Genomic DNA, 21,302 nt, shown 5'->3' on the forward strand with positions numbered 1-21,302 from the left:
AACTGAATTTTTCATGTGCAAGACTTGCTTTCCGAAGGAATATGGTTCGAATAAACGACCGACATTCATTTGCTTATTTTACTGATTTGTCTTCTGAAACAATCCAGAGCTAATTGTATTTGATCTAATACACTAGGTCATAGAACGATTCAACACATACGAGATTCAACGAACTCTAAGTAGAATGTAATGAATACATTTAGTAATTCACTATAGCATAAAGCCGTGAACAGATGCTATTAAGTCCAGCAAAGGGTAAAGATAGCTTGCCACACACGGTGTTAAAGATGTAGTCCATGTCTTTAAATGTAATAGTGTGAACCAAAATAAGAAAAAAATTTTCAGTAAATTTGGCCTCTAAAATGCGTACCTGAAGAACCACGAGCACTTGTTCATCTTCAGTACTCTGACACAAATGACTTCTAATGAGCAAGTGCTAATAGCTCTTAAGGTATGCTTTTTATAATCCACTTTTACTGGAAAATTTTAATTTTTTTTCATTCATACTACCACCTCTCTGAATATGGACTACTTCTTTAACATCCTATATATTTACTTGGTTGTTTAGCCTAACCAGATAGGAATCTTCCGGACCTGTCCCATAGCACACAGCATGTAGTTTTTAGTATAGATAGTATATATGTACTTAATTTTATGTGGCAGTTACATCTTCATCTGCATCTGTACTATGTAAATCACCTTACGGTGTGTGGTATCACATTCATATACCCCTTCCTTTTCCATTCGCTATTTCTGTGTGGGAAAACAGCCTCTACATGAGCGTTGACGCTGATAAAATATCTGACCGTCAACACCCTCTTCCAGCCCAAAGTCGGTTCATTAATTTTGGAAGTATGTTAATTACTTGGACAGTTAGTCACATTTTCACAGCACTTGGAACCCTGAGATAGTGACACCCTTCAAAGAGATAGCAACCGTAGAACTTGTATAAACGGTATTCATAATATTCATCTTCTATTATTGTTCTTTGTTGTAGGTTGTCGACTCGTAGTCCAATTTGAAATGCAACTTCCTATACTGGTCTAGAGGATGCTCGGCTTCATTTTCTTACAAAATATGAACACTGGTGGACTTCCTATTGCTGAATAGATATATTTTCAGTAACTTCACCTCACAATACAAATTAACGTCAACCATTAAGTTAACAGAACACACGTAACTTGTACTCCATCCTCGCACTTCACACTCGTACTACGAACTCTTCAAAGACAAGGATTTACCTGTAATGACATGCAGAAAAGAAAATACCATCGTATACAGATCTATTTGTGCAAAATCATCTTTTAAACATACATTTCCAAAATGAAGTACAAATAATTGTTTATCATTGCTTATATTATTAAGAAGTCCATAATCATCATCGTAATTACGTTAAGCGTTTACATCTGCTGGCGTTCATACGTTATCGTACTTCATTCAAATGAGGACAAGAGAAAAATTTCGCTTTACAAAGTTCTTTTCTCACAAGTTTTCAAAACACCTACGAAATCTGATCTTTTACCTGTTCTATAGCTCTCAAATTGTTGCCAGACGTCGCGTAACATACTTGGGTAAGCAAAAGATGGTATACATAACAAAAATAACTACTTGTAACTCTGACCTTTGACATAAAGCTACATTCATTGATTATATCATGGTGGCTCGACAGTAGAATCTGTATTTTATTACAATGTCTAAGCAGTTTATGAAACCTAAAAATACTGTGATCAACAAATGTCTGTAAGTAACCACTACACAAAAAATTTTATTTCTGCTCCTTTGTATACCAACATTTGTAAATCTGCCTGAAATTAGTGAAATATTATTGACTGGTAGTGCAGTATGTCCAAAAGAAAACATTTTTGTCCACATAGAGTATTTGATGTGGTTTAATGAAATATAGCAAGATACTTTATATCACAGAACACAATTAATGTACTTAGTTAGCAACAAACTCCTTTTGATTGGAACACAAATGAAATGTTTTTGCAACAACATTTTACAATGACTTTTACATTTTTCACTTTTATCTTCATGTCCTTGATACTATCTTACACCATCACCAGGTTTGTCACTTTGGAAAATAGTGTTCATCAGATTTTAGGCCAATTTATTCCACATGCTAGTCCATCAGTATTATTGCTCTTTTTGTCCTTTAGTTTCTGATAGCTACAATCATTTTACATTCATTAGTGGTCATGTGGCACAATGGATTATACAATAAGATATGAAAAATTGGCTCTCAAGTCTTCCAAAGTAAGTTACAGAAAGAGACAACTAAGTAATTCATACATGTGCTTTGTTTTACTGCTGAATAGATGTTTTTCAGTCATTTCACTTCATATAACAAATCAACATCAGCCACCATGCAAACACAAGACGTACAGCTTGTACTCCGACTTCGTACTACGAACTGCCCAAGACAAAGATGTACCCTTAACAACATGTATCAAAAGAAAAAACTACAATATGTTGACCCATTTGTGTAGAATCATCTTGTACAAATAATTGTTTATCACTGTTTATCATTTAAGGAGTCCATAATTATCATCTTTATCACATTACGTGTTTATATGTGTCGAACAAGTGGTTTATACATTTTCGTATGGCTATATGATAGTGAATTTCTAGGTTCTGAGATTCGGGTTTGGGAATCGTTCATTTCATATGACCCAAAATCGGTCGGTCCATTTATCTCACCATAACCAGTTTTATTACAACTCGTTGTGGCCATTTAGAGAGTAGGAGAAAGTTTCATTTTGCTCAGCTGTTCACTGAATATATACTCTAGAAATTGAACAAAGAATTTCTCTCCGAAGAACAATGACTGTGTTGACTCGTGTCTTCCACTGGAGGTTGTCGAGCAGCTCTGTAATAACTCTCTAGCGCTGAGTAGACGGACGTGTGCGAAATGCACGACCTTTGAGTGGATATTCTCTATTTACTCTGTTAACCCAACCCAGAATATTGCGCAATAGAGAGCAATCTGTCGAACAAGTGACTTATAAGGCTTCTATTTCGGGATTTATTACATATTCTTAAACAACAAACATTTGGAAAGCTTAGTTATATTTTGGTAAGATTCTTCCATAGATGCTCAGCCTGGGATCTGCTTTCAGTACTGCTACCTTCTCATCGACTTACGATCGCTTCTGACAGTTGCTCGCAGCTGTGTTACGATTGCTACTGTTTCTGTTAATTTCTAATCTTTACGTAATAGAACAGTAATGGATGTTTTACCCATTTGTGAGCGATACACTACATTCGTTTATTAGCATCAACAGACACCAAACAAGTTCTCGATCCCCTTCAAGACATTCTGCATTTCTGTGTTGTCTTCGGGCATTCCCACCTCCCTACAGCTGATGCCATCATTCAGAAGTAGACTTCCATTTATACAGACCTGATAATTTATAAATATTGTAGTCAGTAACGGTCCCATAACATTTTCCTACAGTGCAGTCTAGGTCACTTTTACATGTTTTTTCATCGCGTTATGAAAGTTTTGTTGATCTCTGTCTGCGAGAAAATCCTAAATACAGTCACAAATTTGATGTAATGTTTTTTAAGCTCGTATTCTACGAATCAGTCTAAGGCATTCTATAAACCCAGGAAAACGGCATGATCTTCGGTGGCTCAGTGAGTGAAGATTAGCCAGCTACTGAAATTGAATAAAATCGATTTGGTCCTCAGGGCTCCAGGAAACGTTCTACAACTCTTGAGCCCTTTGAAAGACGATGTAGGTCTCAGAACGCCAGAAATAAATGAATTGCTGTATAGCTGTGGACAGTTTTACGTGGGAGAGCAGCACTGTGTAGAACACGGGAGATGTTTTCCCCTCCGGCACCCTGAGAATTTAGCTGTAACAAACTGTGCTGTAGAACACGGACATCGTATTGCAGTCGAAGAGACATCTCTTGTAACACGAATTAGTAGTTTTGGAAATATCGGCATAAAAGAAGCGATCGACATAAAAATCTGCGACAACACCCCCAATAAAGACAGTAAAGATAAAGACTCACGACTGAAAGCTCGAGAGAATTTTATTAGTACATATAGTCGCTATCCTTTAATATCTTGTACTACACAATAGGTAACTTACACGAGATGAAGTGATTCTATTTCTACCGTACCCGACATAACCATTGGACATCATTCAGAAAGTGAAAATCTCGTACTATTAGTATCGCTGCTGAGAGGCTAGTTTTACCCATGCTGACGCTGAAACTGTGGATAGTAGCGTTTTAGTCTAGATTTGAGAAATGGTGAGGCCTTATATACATTATTTTTAGAACATACACCATCTGTCGAAAAATTTCAGAGATCGACTTCTTTCCTGTCCTATAAGCGACGTCAGCGCTGTATTCACGGAGACAGCTTGAACTAACAACTCTAAAAAATGGGTGTGTATTCGACCAGTGAGATGTGAACAGGCAGTGTTAAGTAGTTGACGGACAGCCTTTTTGTGACAAAGTTGTTGTGCACAAACTGCAAAGTGGGAAGATAGTCTCCAGAGTAACCTGAAGAAGAATAAACTACACTACTGTCCATTAAAATGCTACAACACGAAGATAACGTACTTCAGAGGCGAAATTTAACCGACAGGAAGACGATGCTGTGATATGCAAATGATTAGCTTATCACCTACAACGCACTGCAACGAGGAATGTTTTCAACCGGTTTCTCATACACAAACAGCAGTTGACCGGCGTTGCCCGGTGAAACGTTGTTGTGACGCAGCGTGTAAAGAGGAGAAATGCGTACCACCATGTTTCTGACTTTGATAAAGGTTGGATTGTAGCCTATCGGGATTGCGGTTTATCGTACCGCGACTTTGCTGCTCGCATTGGTCGAGATCTAATTACTGTTAGCAGAATATGGAATCGGTGGGTTCAGGATGGTAATACGGAACGCCGTGCTGGATCCCAAAGTCCTCGCATCACTAGCAGTCCAGATGACAGGCATCTTATCCACATGGCTGTAACGGATCTTGCAGCCACGTCTCGATCCGTGAGTCAACAGGCGGGGTAGTTTGCAAGACAACAACCATCTGCACGAATAGTTCTACGACGTTTGCAGCAGCATGGACTATCAGCTCGGAGACCATGGCTGAAGTTACCCTTGACGCTGCATCACAGTCACAGACTTCTTGACTGTAGCAGAATGTTTCAAAAGGTCCACGAGTCTTTCTCAGATGAGATATGCAGATAAGATTAACTCACGATGTGCTTGGTAGTCAATACGGCGATCCTCACACGTGGTGTACGCGGTCTCCACAAGATGACTATGTCTAATCTCACGTTCCTATGCATTTCATCGCCTGTCCACTGTCACATCCCGCCCTTCCCTTCCCCATCCCACAGCTCTGGATATCCCACTATCCCACAGCAAGCCAAATGGAGGGCCCACAATGAGGTCATTTCAAAGACTTTCAGATGCTGGTAAGGCTGTCTCACACTCCTTCGCATTGATGACTCAACACCTGAAGCTGTTCACGCCAAATGCTCTACCGTGCCCACTAACACTAGACTCGAAGAAAGCTAAGGCGTGATTGTTCTACCTGTCAGGGAATTGGAGCTTCAATCATTTGCATTCCTGCCGATGTTGTGTACGTTTACGAAGATATGGTGACCTTCACTCACCTCTTCCGATTGCTTCGCATTTATTTCTTGTTAACCGTATATATTTCCTGTGGTTACGAATAGATATATTCAAACTGGTAGCAAGCAAAGGTTTGTTTATTGGTAATGTACTGAGGTACCACACAAGAAGAGCATGCGGCGGTACCAGACGTACTATGGACATCCGTCCGCAGTAGGAATATCGTTGCGTGCAAACCAGTCACGCTGCCAATGAGAATCACGCCCTCTGGCGCGGCAGCGCCGCCATAAATAGAGACGTACGCCTAAGTAAGCGTGCACGAGCAGAGGTAGACGGTTCCAAGATGTGTCAGTGTGTGGTTCTTTTTACGTATATATTGTTGGTATCTGTTTGTTCTGCGAAGTATGAGTTAGCATTATTCTGCCTGCTTCACAACTGGAAAATTATTTATTCCATGGACTCAGTTACGTTACTTCTCGCAGTTCGTCTGCACTACAAGTTGTTTTATAACAATACACCACCAACACAAAATTCCTGTAGAACGTCCATCCACTCGCGCACATGCCACCAATTCCCACATCGAGGCCCACTTCACCTTCTCCCGTCTCTACACACTCGTCTAAATTCCTGTCACGGTGCGACAGCACAGTACTTTGTTTAACAACATCCGCTCCCTACCGACCAAGAAGAACTTCTCACGCACACCATCACGGCCCACCGCGTAGGTGCCTTCCTTCCTCTTATACGAAACGCAGACGCACATAACGGAGGGTTGTACCCTCTGCAGTTGGCGAAGTCTTAGCGCTACTGAGGCGCTTCTCCTTCTTACATGATGTGGTGGTGTGGAGTTACATGATGGTTTTGTCTTTACTTGACTTTTGTGCTGTTTTTTTGTTATTTTTTAGGTAGGTTGAAAGGATAGTTAGAGCGATAGAACAAGACGTAGGAAAAACGAACGGCCAAATTGACTGGCCAGCGTGATTTTTTGAAATATGACAGGACAGTGGAAGGGACAGTAGAAGTGTGAGTACAACGAACGGCCCATTGGCTATCCGGGAATTACAGCTAAGTGACAGATTAAAGGAGAGGAGGTGAAACAATATGAGTTAAATGAAAGCAAAAGGCCATTTTCCTGGACTCTTCTTCTTCGTGGTGGCGTCTTTGATGGTGGCGGCAGACAATCTTGAGGTGGCGGAGTGGGGGGGAGGGGGGAGAAATAAGTCAGAGAGCGACAGATGGAAAAGTGGAAAAAGAAGAGCCTGTCATGATTAGGCCGGCATGGGGGAGGGTGTGGGGGTGATGGCGGTGACGTGCTGGGAGGGTGGGGGGGGGGCGGTGGATGGCATGACATGGTCGGGAGATGAATCGATGATGTGAGAGAGAGTAGTCGGCATGAAATGAGGTGGCTAGTTAATGTGGGGTCATGGGGGGCGGAAGAGTAGGTCAGGCCATCGAGTGGTGGATAGACGATGGTCTCGGGTGCCCAGGGAAAGGATTAAAGGATTGGGAGATTGTCGGGTTTGTTGGTAAAAGGAAGTGGCTGTGGAGAGGATGCGGTTTTGAAGGAGAGGCACTTCGGCCAGGATGTGGAGTTCTTGGGTACGGAAGTCGAAAGGGAGGCGGAGGGCAGGGCGGCTCTGGACAGTTTGGAGTCGGCGGAGGTAGGTGGGGGGCAGTATTGCCCCACACCACCACCGCATATTCAAGGAGGTGTACAATCTGGCAGCAAGGTGTGTAGGGAGTGAAGAGGTTGCATTGATAAGAGGGTAGAGCAGGCATAGGCGCCCTATTGCTTTACGATGCACATCATCGATATGGGGGCGCCAGGTGAGGCGCAGATCCATGGTAACGCCCAAGTACTTCGCAGTACAAGTCCAAGGGACTGGGGTACCAAGGACCATCACCTGTGGGAGCCGAATGGGAATATGGCGTCGGCAGATGATAAGGACTTGGGTTTTGGAGGGATTAAATGCCTGACGCCAGGTCCTAGCCCTTATAGGAAACCTTTCTACAGCCCCAGCATACCTCCACACTTCGCCCCATCTCATCCACCACTCTGATATTCCTCTTCCAGTAGCGCGTGGCGGAGTGGTCATCGGCCATCATCGCCAGATTCCTTTTCGGCTCCTACCCGTCCTTCCCAACCCTACAGAACATCTCTTCTTCCCTGGCCCCACCGTTACCTGCGCCACCATCTATGTCCGCCCTAACGCCCCTATTCCTTTTGATTTTCTTTCCCACATAGACATCACCTTCTCCTCCTATGTGATCGCCACCGACCTCAACATCCATAGTGGTTCCGCGCCCAGTTACAGTTGTGGCAGCGGTTCCTCTCCTCCCAACAAGCGACCTCATTCCCATTCCCCAGCACACCAACTCTGCATCCAATACCACTCTGGATGTTGTCCTCTCCTCTACCAATCTCCTTGGCTGCATAGCCGTGGACGTCCTTGATCCTATTGGTAGTGACCATCTTCCTGTCCTCCTCACCATTTCAGAAGGTCATCGCCCCCGTCCCTATCCTTGCATCGACCCTCCCCGAAATAAGTCCATGCTTATTCCCATGCCTACTGGGATACCCTCTCTATCCAGGCCGATAGCTATCACCTCACCTACCACCACCCTGATGATGTTACCCCTGCCGCCCCCTTTTTCTAGCAGACCTTGTCTGAGGCCATGGAGGCCCACGTCCCTTCCGTCGCCATCCACCCACACCGTTCACTTTACCCCCACAGGTTGTCCTCCTCTGTGAATCCCGCTATCTCTACCATGCCTTCCTTCACACACATGACCTGGACACACTACGACGCCACCGGCAACTACAAAGACACATCCGGAACTTGTTTGTGGCTAAGATACGCCGGGACTGGTGACAGACATGCACCCATCTTAATGTTAACTTCCTATAAAGTTGTCCAAGTACTGGTCAGCCTTCTGCCCCCTTACCAGATCTATACTCCCCCCGTCCCCCGCTACTACCCTCTCCTTCATGATGACCAACCCTTTCCTGACAACCTTAGTAAAGCCAATCACTTTGCCTCCTACCTGTCCAATATCTTTACCCTTCCTGACACTCCTCAGATTGATTTCTCCCTCTTCCAAGACATCCGCAGTCGAACTGACACCTCTGCCCCTCCCCAAGCCCCTGGCTTCCAGTACTTGCACAACATTACACTCAACGAACTCAGTGCCCCCATCACTACTCAGGATATCATCACTACACTCAGCGCGAAACTCTGCTCCGCTTCCGGTCACAATCGTGTTACCTATTGCCATCTTCATGAAGCTCCTGCCTCCTTCTTCTCCACCCTGGCCAGACTATATAATGTGGTCTTGTCTACTAGCTGCTACCCTGGACTGTGGAAAACCTCCCGTATCATGATGTTCCTCAAACCTGTGAAACCGCCATCCACAGTCTCCTACTACCACCCCATCAGCCTTACTTCAGTCTTCAGCAAGGTCCTAGAATCCATTCTTACCCGACACTTTCACCAGCATCTCCACCAGCACCCCGTCCTACCTATTACCCAGCGTGGCTTTCGATTGTCCTTCTCTACTGATGACCTTCTCCTTCACCTTACTCATATCCTCTCAAAACAGCTCAACTCCCATCTCTCCGCCATCTTCCTCTCCCTCAACCTTGGACGCGCCCATGACCATGTGTGGCATTCTTATCCCCTCTTCAAGCTCCAAATCTTCGCCCTTCCTATCACCTACATCTGTCTGATTGGGTCCTTCCTTTCCCAACGTCCTTCCTGTCACCATCCATAATACAGATTCCTACACCTTCTAACCCTCCGCCGGTGTGCCGCAAGCATCTGTTCCCTCCCTATTCTATACCTTTTGTATTAGGCGGAAACGCCGCCACCTCCACCCCCTTCCACCTTCATTAGTACACCGATGACACTGCCTTCCTTGCCCTGACCCCCACCCTGCAACTGCCCCCACACCATCTCCAATCCTATCTTGACCAAAGCACCCCTTGGTGTAACCAGTGGTTGTTCAAGGTCAATCCTTCCAAGACCCAGGCAATCACTGTAGGCAAAACCACCCTTTCCTTCTGTCTCTTCGACTTTCACCATTTATGACCGTCCTATCACCCTCACCCCTACCGCTAATTACCTTGTTGTCACCCTTTACCATCGCCTCTCCTGGACCCCCCATCTCTGGACAATCCAAGCCAAGGCATGCTCCTGACTCCGTCTCCTCAAGCTCCTTTCTAGCAGCACATTGGATGTGGACCCCTCCACTATCCTCCACACTTATACATCCCTTATCCGTCCTATCCTCTGCTAGATCTCCGCCCCTCCTACCTTTTACAAATCCCTTCAAATGCTAGAACGCCATGCACTCCACCTCACCTATCGCATTTGTCTCCCCTTTTCTACGCGGATCCTCTGTGACCTTATTCCTTTCCCACACCTCCTTCCTTTCCTTGAACAGGTATGGATCCTCAACACCTCCCGCAAATCTTGATCCCCCTCACCCACTTGTCTCCCCCGTCCTCTCCCACGCCTGTCCACTGCTGCGCCTGCATTCCCACATCCAATCCAATCTGCTCTCCATCTCTCCGCTCTCCATACCCTCACCCAAGGTGGCTTCCACCAAGTCCCCCTCCCTGATGATACCCTCATCCCCTCCATCTCCCCCTACCAACTTTGATCCCCCTCCACCGCATCCTGTGTTTTCCTCTGACGGGCACCCTCTCTCACTTCTATCCCACCTCCCTTCCTCCCTCCCTCTTTCCCCAGGCTTCCCAAGCCCCACCTCTACCTTCTTTCCTCCACTCCCCATCTCCTCTGCCACTGGCATCTACACACATCTCTCTCCCTCCTCCTTCCCCCTTTTTTCCCTTTTAGCAGGTCCGCAGACTCGCACACATATAGTGAACTTTTGCGCGCTGGAGATCATCGCATAGTGTTTGTGAGTGTTGTCGTGTTCATGTTCAAGTGGTCCAGTGTTACTTCGTTTGTGCTCCAACTTTTGCGTGTGCCATTTGTCATCTCTGTGGGTGTCGACATGTCTGAACATTTTTATTTTGGACTCTGCGCCCTTGAACGCCTCTGTGTGTTTTCATTTTGTATGCCTACGTTTGTAAATCCATCCTGTCTGTTCTGCACGTGTCTTCTCTTGTCTCATTAGTTTTACCTGTGGCCGAAGAGCGGCGTAATGTGCCGCTGCTAGCCTACCTATATCAGGTGTGAAATTAACAACAATAAAAAACACACATCCTTCCACATACAGAGCCGCGATTGACTTTCGTTAATTGTTGTTGTTACGTTTGTGAAAAAGCAATACTGAGAAGATTCTCGCCATTTCTTTGAAGCAGGGATCCAAAAAAGTTCACTGAAGTCACGTTAAATGAATATGGTTGAATGTTTGATAAACATACAGCTATTACTGTATCAAAAGAAGAACCACTAATCTAGGGAGATCTCCTACATTTACTTTTGTTATTTGTCAGAATTAGCAAATATTAAAATATTTATTACGACTCTCGGTCGTTATCATTTAGAACAATGGCGTTGACCTCTGCACAAATGTTCCCCTACAAAATTTGTATAAATTATTTAAGTCACTCACTTCATGAGTATATTGTGTGTTACCGTACAAGATTAGCGATACTTTTAAGTAATATTTTATCATAGTTAGTCTAGATATTACATGAAACTTACACGTTTTCGTGACTCGTCTTTAAATGGCTTTTTACACTACCAAGAAACAAAAAGGGAGTGTGTATGATCCTTTTTCAAAAGCAACAGAGATCGCAATAACAATCACAAATCATATTAGTTGATCACATAGTCCTTTCGATTTTTCTGTGATAATATCTATTTCGTTACATCAGTTTTGTTATATTTGCGAAATTCCTCAACATTATTTTTTCACGTTATGTGACGTAGCGCCACATCAGACCGGGTCTTGCTTGGGAGTTCCTGCAGAACGTTCGTCCCGTCTTCAAGTCGTCGAGTGACAGAGAAACACTGGTATACAGATAGGCAGTGATTAGTCTTCATTAGAAACAGGACTGGGAGCAGAACTACCGTAAGTGGACAGAGACCATCTGCCTAGAGTTTTAACTGAGTACTGTTAGTTGGGAACTGTTCTCCGAATAGTTCATCAAAACAGAAGATTAGATTTCATCCGACTTCAGAGAACATTATTTAGTATGTGTTCATGGAACTGTATTCAACGCAGGACAGATAGACTGAACCTGCATTCTGCTGTATCAAGCGTTACGAAAGTTCAGTAATGTATTTTATTATGCACTATTCTCTGTTACTACCATTTTGGCTATGCTACCCTAGAACCCACGTACCCATCCTACCAGTATACCTGTGCATAAGTCTTTTTCACCGGTCGCATGATTTATCTGAAAGCTGGCGCCACCATTTCACAACAGTTAGTATAACATAAAAATAGCCTTCTGTAAGTAAATTCTGACCTCACTGTTTCCATCTATTGCATTTTTATTGTAGGGCTGAAAAGTTCTAATAAAAGCAGTTTCCAGTCGTCTCGGAATGGATGTGTACAGGGTTTCCAAGTGAATCTTATACTGGGGTGTCAAAAGTCATGGGAAACCTCCTAATATCGTGTCAGACCCGACATCGTACTGGACTCAACAAGTCGTCGTCTCCTGCAGAAATTTGGAGCAATTGTGCCTATATAGTTGACCTTTATTTCCGAAAGTGTTGCTGGTGCAGGATTTTGTGCACACAGTGACCTCTAGGTTATAAATGTTTGGTGGGATTTATGTCGGACGATCCGGCTGGCCAAATCATACACTCAAATTGTCCACATTGCTCTTCAAACAATTCGTGAACTGTTGCGGCCCGACGACATGGCGCATTATCATCCATAAAAATTTCGTTGTCGTTTGAAGACATGAAGTTCGTGAATGGCTGTAATCTGTCATTTACGTTGAATGATCGGTACATTTGGGACAGCGACCCAGTCCATTCCATGTAAACACAGCCTGAACATTATGGAACCACCACCAGCCTGCACATTTCCTTGCTGACAGCTTGGGTCCCTAGCTTTGTGGGGTCTGTGCTACACCCTAACACTATCATCATCTCTAATCAGCCCACCGTTTCGCAGTTGTCTACCGTCCAACTGATACGGTCACGAGCCCAGGAGAGGCGCTGCACGGGACGCAATGGGTTAGCAAAGGCATTCAGTCGGTCGTCAGGCGCCACAGCCCATTAACGCCATATCTCGCCACACTTTCTTAACGGATACGGTCGTCGTACGTGCCACGTGATTTCTGCTCTTGTTTCGTCAAGTGGTGCTTGTCTGTTAGCACTGACGACTCTACGCAAACCCCGTTGCTCTCTGTCGTTAAGTGAATGTCGGATACATTTTCACACGAATCACCTGAGTGCAAATATCTTCGCCAATACGCTCCCCTTTCTGTGTATATCGCTATCAAATGATTCAAATGGCTCTGAGCACTACGGGACTTAAAATCTGAGGTCATCAGTGCCTTAGAATTCAGAACTACTTAAACCCAATTAAACTAAGGGCATCACACACATCCGTGCCCGAGGCAGGATTCGAACCTGTGACCGTAGCAGTCGCGCGGTTCCGGACTGAAGCGCCTAGAACCGCTCTGTCACCGCGGCCAGCATATCACCATCCAATGGTTTTTCTCATCTCTGTGTATACCGTCCTCTCTGCGTAATTGTGGCAAAATCAAGGAACAACGATGGTGGTGAATAACTATCACGTACTCTTGTCTCAAAGGTAGACAGTACAGGCCTGTGGTGACCAAGGGAAATGTGATAATTGATCCTCATGCTCACAAAAATGGTTCTGGATGATGCGAGTAAAGCGTAAAGGGGCCATATCTTCTTGGAACACACCATCACCGTCGAGGAATAAATGTTGTACTATGATATGGACCCTATCAGTAGATCACATACACTTTGTCAGTAATGCAACTTTCTAGAGTATCCACGTGATCTACGGAGTACCCCTGTGTAGCTGCCCAAAATGTCACTGAAACCACGCCAGGTTTCACTTTTGTGACGTAAACTCGACCTGCAGCGTTTTCGTTCGGAAGTGTCTGATCACCCACAGTACAGACAGTCACTGACTCCCCTTAGTTTCATCTCTGCTTACATAAACCGATGGCTATTAAGACAACATTTTGGCAACATACAACGAGCAGTAGAATAGCGTAGAGAATTGGAGGGAAGCAGAGATGGCTGCCTTCTAAGACGAGGGATCGGAAAGTTTGTACAGTGGTATGACGAATGTTTAACGTAGGTCTGAGCGGCGAGTATGTGGGCAAGTATCTGCTAGGTTTAGCTAACTGTTGAAAATAAAACACTTTTGATTTTCACAGTGGTTTCCACTTCGCAACAGATCAAACCTTACTTTCCGAACTGCCTCACAAGGACTGCCTTTATATTAAGGCATCTATTTCTCCCGGTATTTCTGTATTTTTGTCTAATCCCTGTAGTTTGTGCTTGGTGAATTTTCAAAGAATGCTGAACTTGTGCTCTACTGATCCCATCATCACCACCGTCTTTAAGGATTAGAATTATTTAGCTTATTCCACGCCAGAACTATTCCTGCTGACTCCTGAAGAGATGTACAATTTTCCTCTCGTATTGCCGCTTTAGTTATTCTATCGTTAGACTTACGTCGAACAGTTAAGTCACTGTTTTTGAGTTATATTTGTAATAGGTTCGACACTAAATTAGTGTCTAATATCGGTATTTCTTTTATGGTCCAATATTAAGTATCCCGCTACAAAGCAGAAGAACTTCGTCTCTGATGATTCGATTTGTCGTAATTGATCAGATTTTTCAGTCCAAAATTCGTCACCATTCAGCAGCAATGTAACGGTGTGACTCTATAATTAATGGTTCTTCGCATATGTTATGTTTTAATGAACGTGGTACAGCTCCACAGAAATGTGTCAATATGATCAATTTTAGGTCTATGTCCGGTGGGAAATTTTCTCTGGACTTTTAGCAATTCGAATGTCCTTGGACGCTTCGAACGCACAGTGGAGTTGCTGCCACCTGTAACCTTCCGTCCCAGCTGATGTTGTTTCACACTTGATCTGACCTAGAAGGATCGTCTTCTCTACTGCTTGGAGATCTATCCTCCGTTTGTCCTAGTTTTGCTTCTTCCTGGATATATTATTTTCTCAGTGCCCACCATATCTGGTGTGCATTCTGAGCCGTGGTAAAAACAGCTGTTTTGAAGAGCGCGCCGCAGCGCGTAGTGTGAAGCAGTCGCCCTCCGTTTCTGGCGGTGGTGTCGCTGTGGCAATCGCAGCTTTGGTGTCTCCCTCTGGTGGGAAAGGAAAAGGTTGCCTTTTCACGTGCATTTAAGGGGCGCTATGAGCTCGCCAGGGTGAGTCTGAGTCAGTCTGGGTCAGTCTCCCGTCCGCATTTGTGAGGCAGATAGCGTGTGTCTGTCGTTCGGAGTGCTAGTATGTCTGTCGTTCGGATCAACCTTTAAAGCCGGCAAAATGAGAGTCTTTCCACTCCGGCAGTAACATAACTCAGCTAGTGGTCTCCTGGGCGGAGCTTAGTTCCTGCATGTGAGTCTGCGCGTTAGGCCGCCAGTCTGCTCGAGTTTGTTCAAGCAGTGGTCATTGGCGGTTGGATCTATCGGTTGGACGGTCGTGCACGGAGACATAAGATGACTTGTCCGTCTTGAGCGTCGGGGCATGTGAGGTCGCCACATGAGTCCAATGAGCCACGGCATATAGCGAGGGGTAGTGACTTCGCGGTTGACACGAGAGCAACAGGAGTCAACCCACCACATCAGTCTGGCCGGTGCGAGCTGCGACACCGTGGTGTAACTGATTCTCCGAGCGTTTCTGGGCCCCTTCAGTCACGATCTTGTAGAGCTTTGATCGGTCCTTTCCCGTTGCAGGGATGTCGTTTTGCTAGTGGGCGTGTTCACGTGTTTGGGTCCGAGCCCGTATTTCCGCCGTCGTGTGTCTGGAAGTGAGTGGGAGACGTACCAGCAGTGCAGTCGCGACGGAGCAGCAGTCGCGGACGGAGCAGCGGGCAGTCGGTCGGTTGGTGAGCACAAGGAAAGACGGGAGATCGGCTAGCATTCCTGCGTTCGTTGAAGCGGCTGGCAGCGGACGGTTCCGGAGAGAGATTTGGGGGTAGTGTGCCAGGTCTTCTCGAGAAATCGTACTTTATTGGTGATGTGTTGTGTGATTTACTCTTCTTAAATTCCACTTGTTTCCTTGGTCAGTCTCTCGTCCCCAGCTGGCTCGTCTGTCTCTCGCCGCATGTGTTAGTCAATTAGTGTATGTCTGTCGTTCGGAACTGCCTCTGCCATGTTTGTCGGATTTGGTGTGTTAACGAATTTATTGCTTGGAATGTAACGGCCTAATTCCTGAAATATGTTTTGATCTTTGTCTATCATCTTAAGAGGCGGTATGTGTGTACTGTAGAGCGTCTTAACTTGTTTGGCCAACCTTGTCAAATTTTATATGAGATCGTATTTCATGGGCTTTTATTTAAATGATCATTTTAGTACATAAAGTTGCCACCGTTTCACCGTAAGACTTTTCTTAAAGTTAAAATCAAGTTGCACCTTCTGGGGCAAGGTTACTCTTTTAATTGTTAGTGTTTTGTACCATTTCCATCCCTCCTACAAGGGGGGGGGGGGGGGTGCATAGTTCGTGTGCTTGTGTAAATTCTTATAACTTCTAGTTTAAAGTTATCTGGAGTGTTGCGGATTTGCACCAGCGTAGTCTTTCAGAGGCTGTTGTGAGCGGTCGTAACTACGGCCGTGTCAAAAGGGAGCGGCAAGGTTCTCTGCCCCAAAGCTCATACATTCAAAACTTGTTTCTTTCTGTCTCTGAATAACTTGTAACTTGATACTTAGAAGGCCCTTTCTGATTAAAATTTTAAAACTTTGTCTTTTAAAAAAATGCTTTAAGGCACTATTAAAGTTAATAAAAATTCGCATTTGTTAAAAGAATTTGATTATGATTTCATCAGTTACTCCCTGGAAACTACTTCCACGCTTACATAGTGTGATTAAATGTGCTAATGTTCTCGATGAATCGCTAGTAAATAAATAAATTCTTAATAATATTCTTTGAAAATATATCACGGTTCATATACCCATATCAGCTACATGGGCGGCGGGGGGGTGGGGGTGGGGGGTGGTGGAGGCTAGTCAGTGCATCACGAGGCTCCTGATTTTACTTTTATATATTGCGTACTGCTGAGTAAATGCCACTGGTACTTCCAGCTGCACACAGCCTCTGCTCGCGTCGCGTGGACACGCGCTGCCGGCGTCCGCTGAGGAGGCTGCGCCTCTCGGCCGGTGTGTGCCGGGCCCTGCCGCGGTCTCTGCGCCTGCGATATTAGTTTTGGGGGAGCCGAGGCGGCGCTCGCCCAAACTTGTCGCCGGAAGGCTTCTAGCCGCACCTGCTGTTATCGGCGCCTGCCGAGCCCGCCCGCCGTCGCGCCAGAACGGCGTCGCTAAACCAGCACAGCGCAGCACAGCACAGGGCGCCGCCGCGCCTCACCTCGCCGCCTGCCCTGATAAGCCGAAGCGGGCGGCGCCGCCTCACGCCTCGGAGGTTTTCATCCGTGTGTGCGTTCCAGTGTAGCTAACGCCAAAGAATGCATATATTCGATTTCCATTATGTGATTTAAAGGGAAAGATGGAGCTCACATGGGACTTCTTTACTAAAGTTGCGCTCTACCAGCAAATAAATGAGGTAGTGGCTTCAAATGCCTCTCAGCACTATGGGACTTAACAGTTGAGGTCATCAATCTCCTAGAACTTAGAACTCCTTAACCCCAACTAACCTAAGGACATCACACACATACATGCCCAAGACAGCATTCGATCCTGCGAAAGACAGCATTCGATCCTGCGAAGGCCGCGGTCACGCAGTTGCAGACAGAAGCGCCTAGAACCGCTCGGCCACTCCGGCCGGCAAATGAGGTAGTAAATCATGCTTTTAATACTAGTGTTGGTAGGGAAAGAAACAGATAGGAGGGTGACTATGGAGAACAAAAGAAGATCAGTTAGGATTCCGTAGAAACACTGGAACACGTGAGGCAATACTGACGCTACGACTTATCTTAGAAGAAAGATTAAGGAAAGGCAAACCTACATTTCTAGTATTTGTAGACTTAGAGAAAGCTTTTGACAATGTTGACTGGAATACTCTCTTTCACATTCTAAAGGTGGCAGGGGTAAAATACAGGGAGCAAAAGGCTATTTACAATTTGTACAGAAACCAGATGGCAGTTATAAGAGTCGAGGGACATGAAAGGGAAGCAGTGGTCGGGAAGGGAGTAAGACAGGTTTTAGCCTCTCCCCGATGTTATTCAATCTGTATATTGAGCAAGCAGTAAAGGAAACAAAAGAAAAATTCGGAGTAGGTATTAAAATCCACGGAGAACAAATAAAAGCTCTGAGGTTAACCGATGACGTTGTAGTTCTGCCAGAGACAGAGGACTTGGAAGAGCAGTTGTATGGAATGCACAGTGTCTTGAAAGGAAGATATAAGATGATCATCAACAAAAGCAAAACGACGATAATGGAATGTAGTCTAATTAAGTCGGGTGATGCTGAGGGAATTAGATTAGGAAATGAGACACTTAAATAGTAAAGGAGTTTTGCTATTTCGGGAGCAAACTAACTGATGATGGTCGAAGTAGAGAGGATATAAAATGTAGACTGGCAATGGCAAGGAAAGCGTTTCTGAAGAAGAGAAATTTGTTAACATCGAGTATAGATTTAAGTGTCAGGAGGTCATTTCTGAAAGTATTTGTATGGAGTGTAGCCATGTATGGAAGTGAAACATGGACGATAAATAGTTTGGACAAGAAGCGAATAGAAGCTTTCGAAATGTGTTGCTACAGAAGGATGCTGAAGATTAGATGGGTAGCTCACATAACTAACGAGAAGGTATTGAATAGAATTGGGGAGAAGAGGAGTTTTTGGCACAACTTGACAAGCAGAGGGGACCGGTTGGTAGGACATGTTCTGAGGCATCAAGGTATTTCAAATTTAGCATCAGAGGGCCGCGTGGAGAGTAAAAATTGTAGAGGGAGACCAAGACATGAATACACTAAGCAGATTCAGAAGGATGTAGGTTGCAGTAGGTACTGGGAGTTGAAGAAGCTTGCACAGGATAGAATAGCATGGAGAGCTGCGTCAAACCACTCTCAGTACTGAAGAACACAACAGCAGCAACAACATGTGGCTCTTCATATATCATCCCTCTGTTTCTAGACGATGTACCACTTCCGGTTTGTAGGGGAATCTAGTAATAATCGCGTACGTAAAGAAAGCACTCGGTTTCAGTTAACGACCGACAGGTACGCGAAACACGTAACGAACAGGTAATGCGTGTGCAACATTAATTAATCAGATCTCCTAGGAAAACTACCGTAGACTACGCTTACTTATGAGTTTTACAACTGTTACTAATCTGGAACAGAAACGGGCAAGATTCTCCTAACAGGAACCTGCAGTTCACACTGAGAGATCTAACATTGCAGAAATGAGATTTACAGAGAAACGAACTTTATACACTACTGCCCATTACAATTGCTGCAGCAAGAAGAAATGCAGATGATAAACAGATATTCATTGGACAAAGATATTGTACTAGAATTGACATGTCATTACATTTTCACGCAATTTGGGTGCATAGATCCTGAGAAATCAGTACCCAGAACAACCACATCCGGCCGTAAAAACGGCCGTGATGCGACTGGGCATTGAGTCAAACAGAGCTTGGATGGCGTGTACAGGTACAGCTTACCATGCAGCTTCAACACGATACCACAGTTCATCAAGAGTAGTGACTGGCGTATTGTGACGAGCCAGTTGCTCGGCCATAATTGACCAAACGTTTTCAGTTGGTGAGAGATCAGGAGAATGTGCTGGCCAGGGCAGCGGTCGAACAAAGGTCCGTACAGGACCTGCAACATGCGACCATCATGATGCTGTGAACAGAACCTGGATTCACCCGCAAGAAGACGTTTTGCTATTCGTGCACCCAGGTCCGTCGTTGAGTACACCATCGCAGGCACTCCTGTTTGTGATGCAGCATCAAGAGTAACCGCAGCAATGGTCTCTTCGTGCAGATGGTTTTTGTCTTGCAAACGTCCCCATCTGTTGACTCAGGGACCGAGACGTGGCTTCACGATCCGTTGCAGCCATGGGGATAAGATGCCTGTCATCTCGACTGCTGGTGAAACAAGGCCGTTGGGATCCAGCACGGCGTTCCGTATTACCCTCCTAAACTAACAGATTCCATATTCTGCCAACAGTCATTGGAGTTTGACCAACACGAGCAACAATGTAGCGATACGATAAAACCGCAATCCCAATAGTGTACAATCTGACCTTTATCAAAGTCGGAAACGTGATGGTACGCATTTCTCCTCGTTACACGAGGAATCACAACAACGTTTCTCCAGGCAACGCCGGTCAACTGATGCTTGTGTATGAGAAATCGGTTGGAAACGTTCCTCATGTCTGCACGTTGTAGGTGTCGCAACCGGCGCCAACCTTATGTGAGTGCTAAGAAAAGTTAATCATTTGCATATCACAGCATCTTCTTCCTGTCGATTAAATTTCGCGTCTGTTGCACATCTTCGTGGTGTAGCAATTTTAATGGCCAATAGGGTATGTATGTATGGTCATAGGTCTTCTGACTGGCTGGATGCGACTCGCCACGAAATCCTCTCCTGTGCCAACCTCTTCACCAGAGAGGAGCACTTGCAATTTACGTTCTCAATTATTAGCTGGATGTATTCCAATGTCTGTCACCTCTCTACTGTTTGAGGTAGCTACAGCTCCCTCTAGTGCCATGGAAGTCATTCCCTCATGTCTTAATAGGTGCCCCATCTCTTCTCCTTATCATTGCTTTCCACATTTTCCTTTCCTCTTAGATTCCGCGCAGAATCTCCTCATTGCTTACATTATGAGTTTATCTAAATCTCATTCGTGTGTAGCACCACATCTCTATTGCTTCGATTCTCTTCTGTTCCGTTTTTTCCACAGTCCATGTTTCCCTACCATAAAATGCTGTACCCCAGACGTACATTCTCAGAAATTCCTACCTAAAATTAACGCCCATGTTTCATACTATTAGATCTTTCTTGGTTCGAAAAGCCCATTTTCACATTGCTAATCAACTTTTGATGTCCTCCTCGCTCCATCCGTCATTGATTATTTTACTGCCTAGGTAGCAGAATTCCTCAACTTCATCTACTTCGTGATATCAATCCTGTTAAGTTTCCCGCTGTTCTCATTTCTGCTGCTTCTCTTTACTCTTAGTCCATATTCTTACTCATTAGATTGTTTCTTCCATTCAGCATATGATATCACTATTCCTCTCTCTCACTCAGGTTAGCAAGGTTATGAGTGAATCAAATCATTGATATCCTCACACCTTGGATTTCAATTCCACTCTTGAAACTTGCTTTTGTTTTTAACCTTGCATCTCCGATCTACAGACTCAACTGTAGTAACGAAACACTACATACTTGTGTTAAACCCTTTTTAATCCGAGCACTTCGTTCTTGGTTGTCGGCTGTTATTATTCACTCTTGGCTCTTATACACATCGTGTATCAACCGCCTCTCCCTATCGGGTACCTCCGTTTTTCTCAGAATTTCGAACATCTAGCACCATTTTATATTGGCGAAAGCTTTTCCCAGATCGACAAATCA

The sequence above is a fragment of the Schistocerca gregaria genome, chromosome 7 (genome assembly GCF_023897955.1).
Source record: "Schistocerca gregaria isolate iqSchGreg1 chromosome 7, iqSchGreg1.2, whole genome shotgun sequence".
Lineage (NCBI taxonomy): Eukaryota > Metazoa > Arthropoda > Insecta > Orthoptera > Acrididae > Schistocerca > Schistocerca gregaria.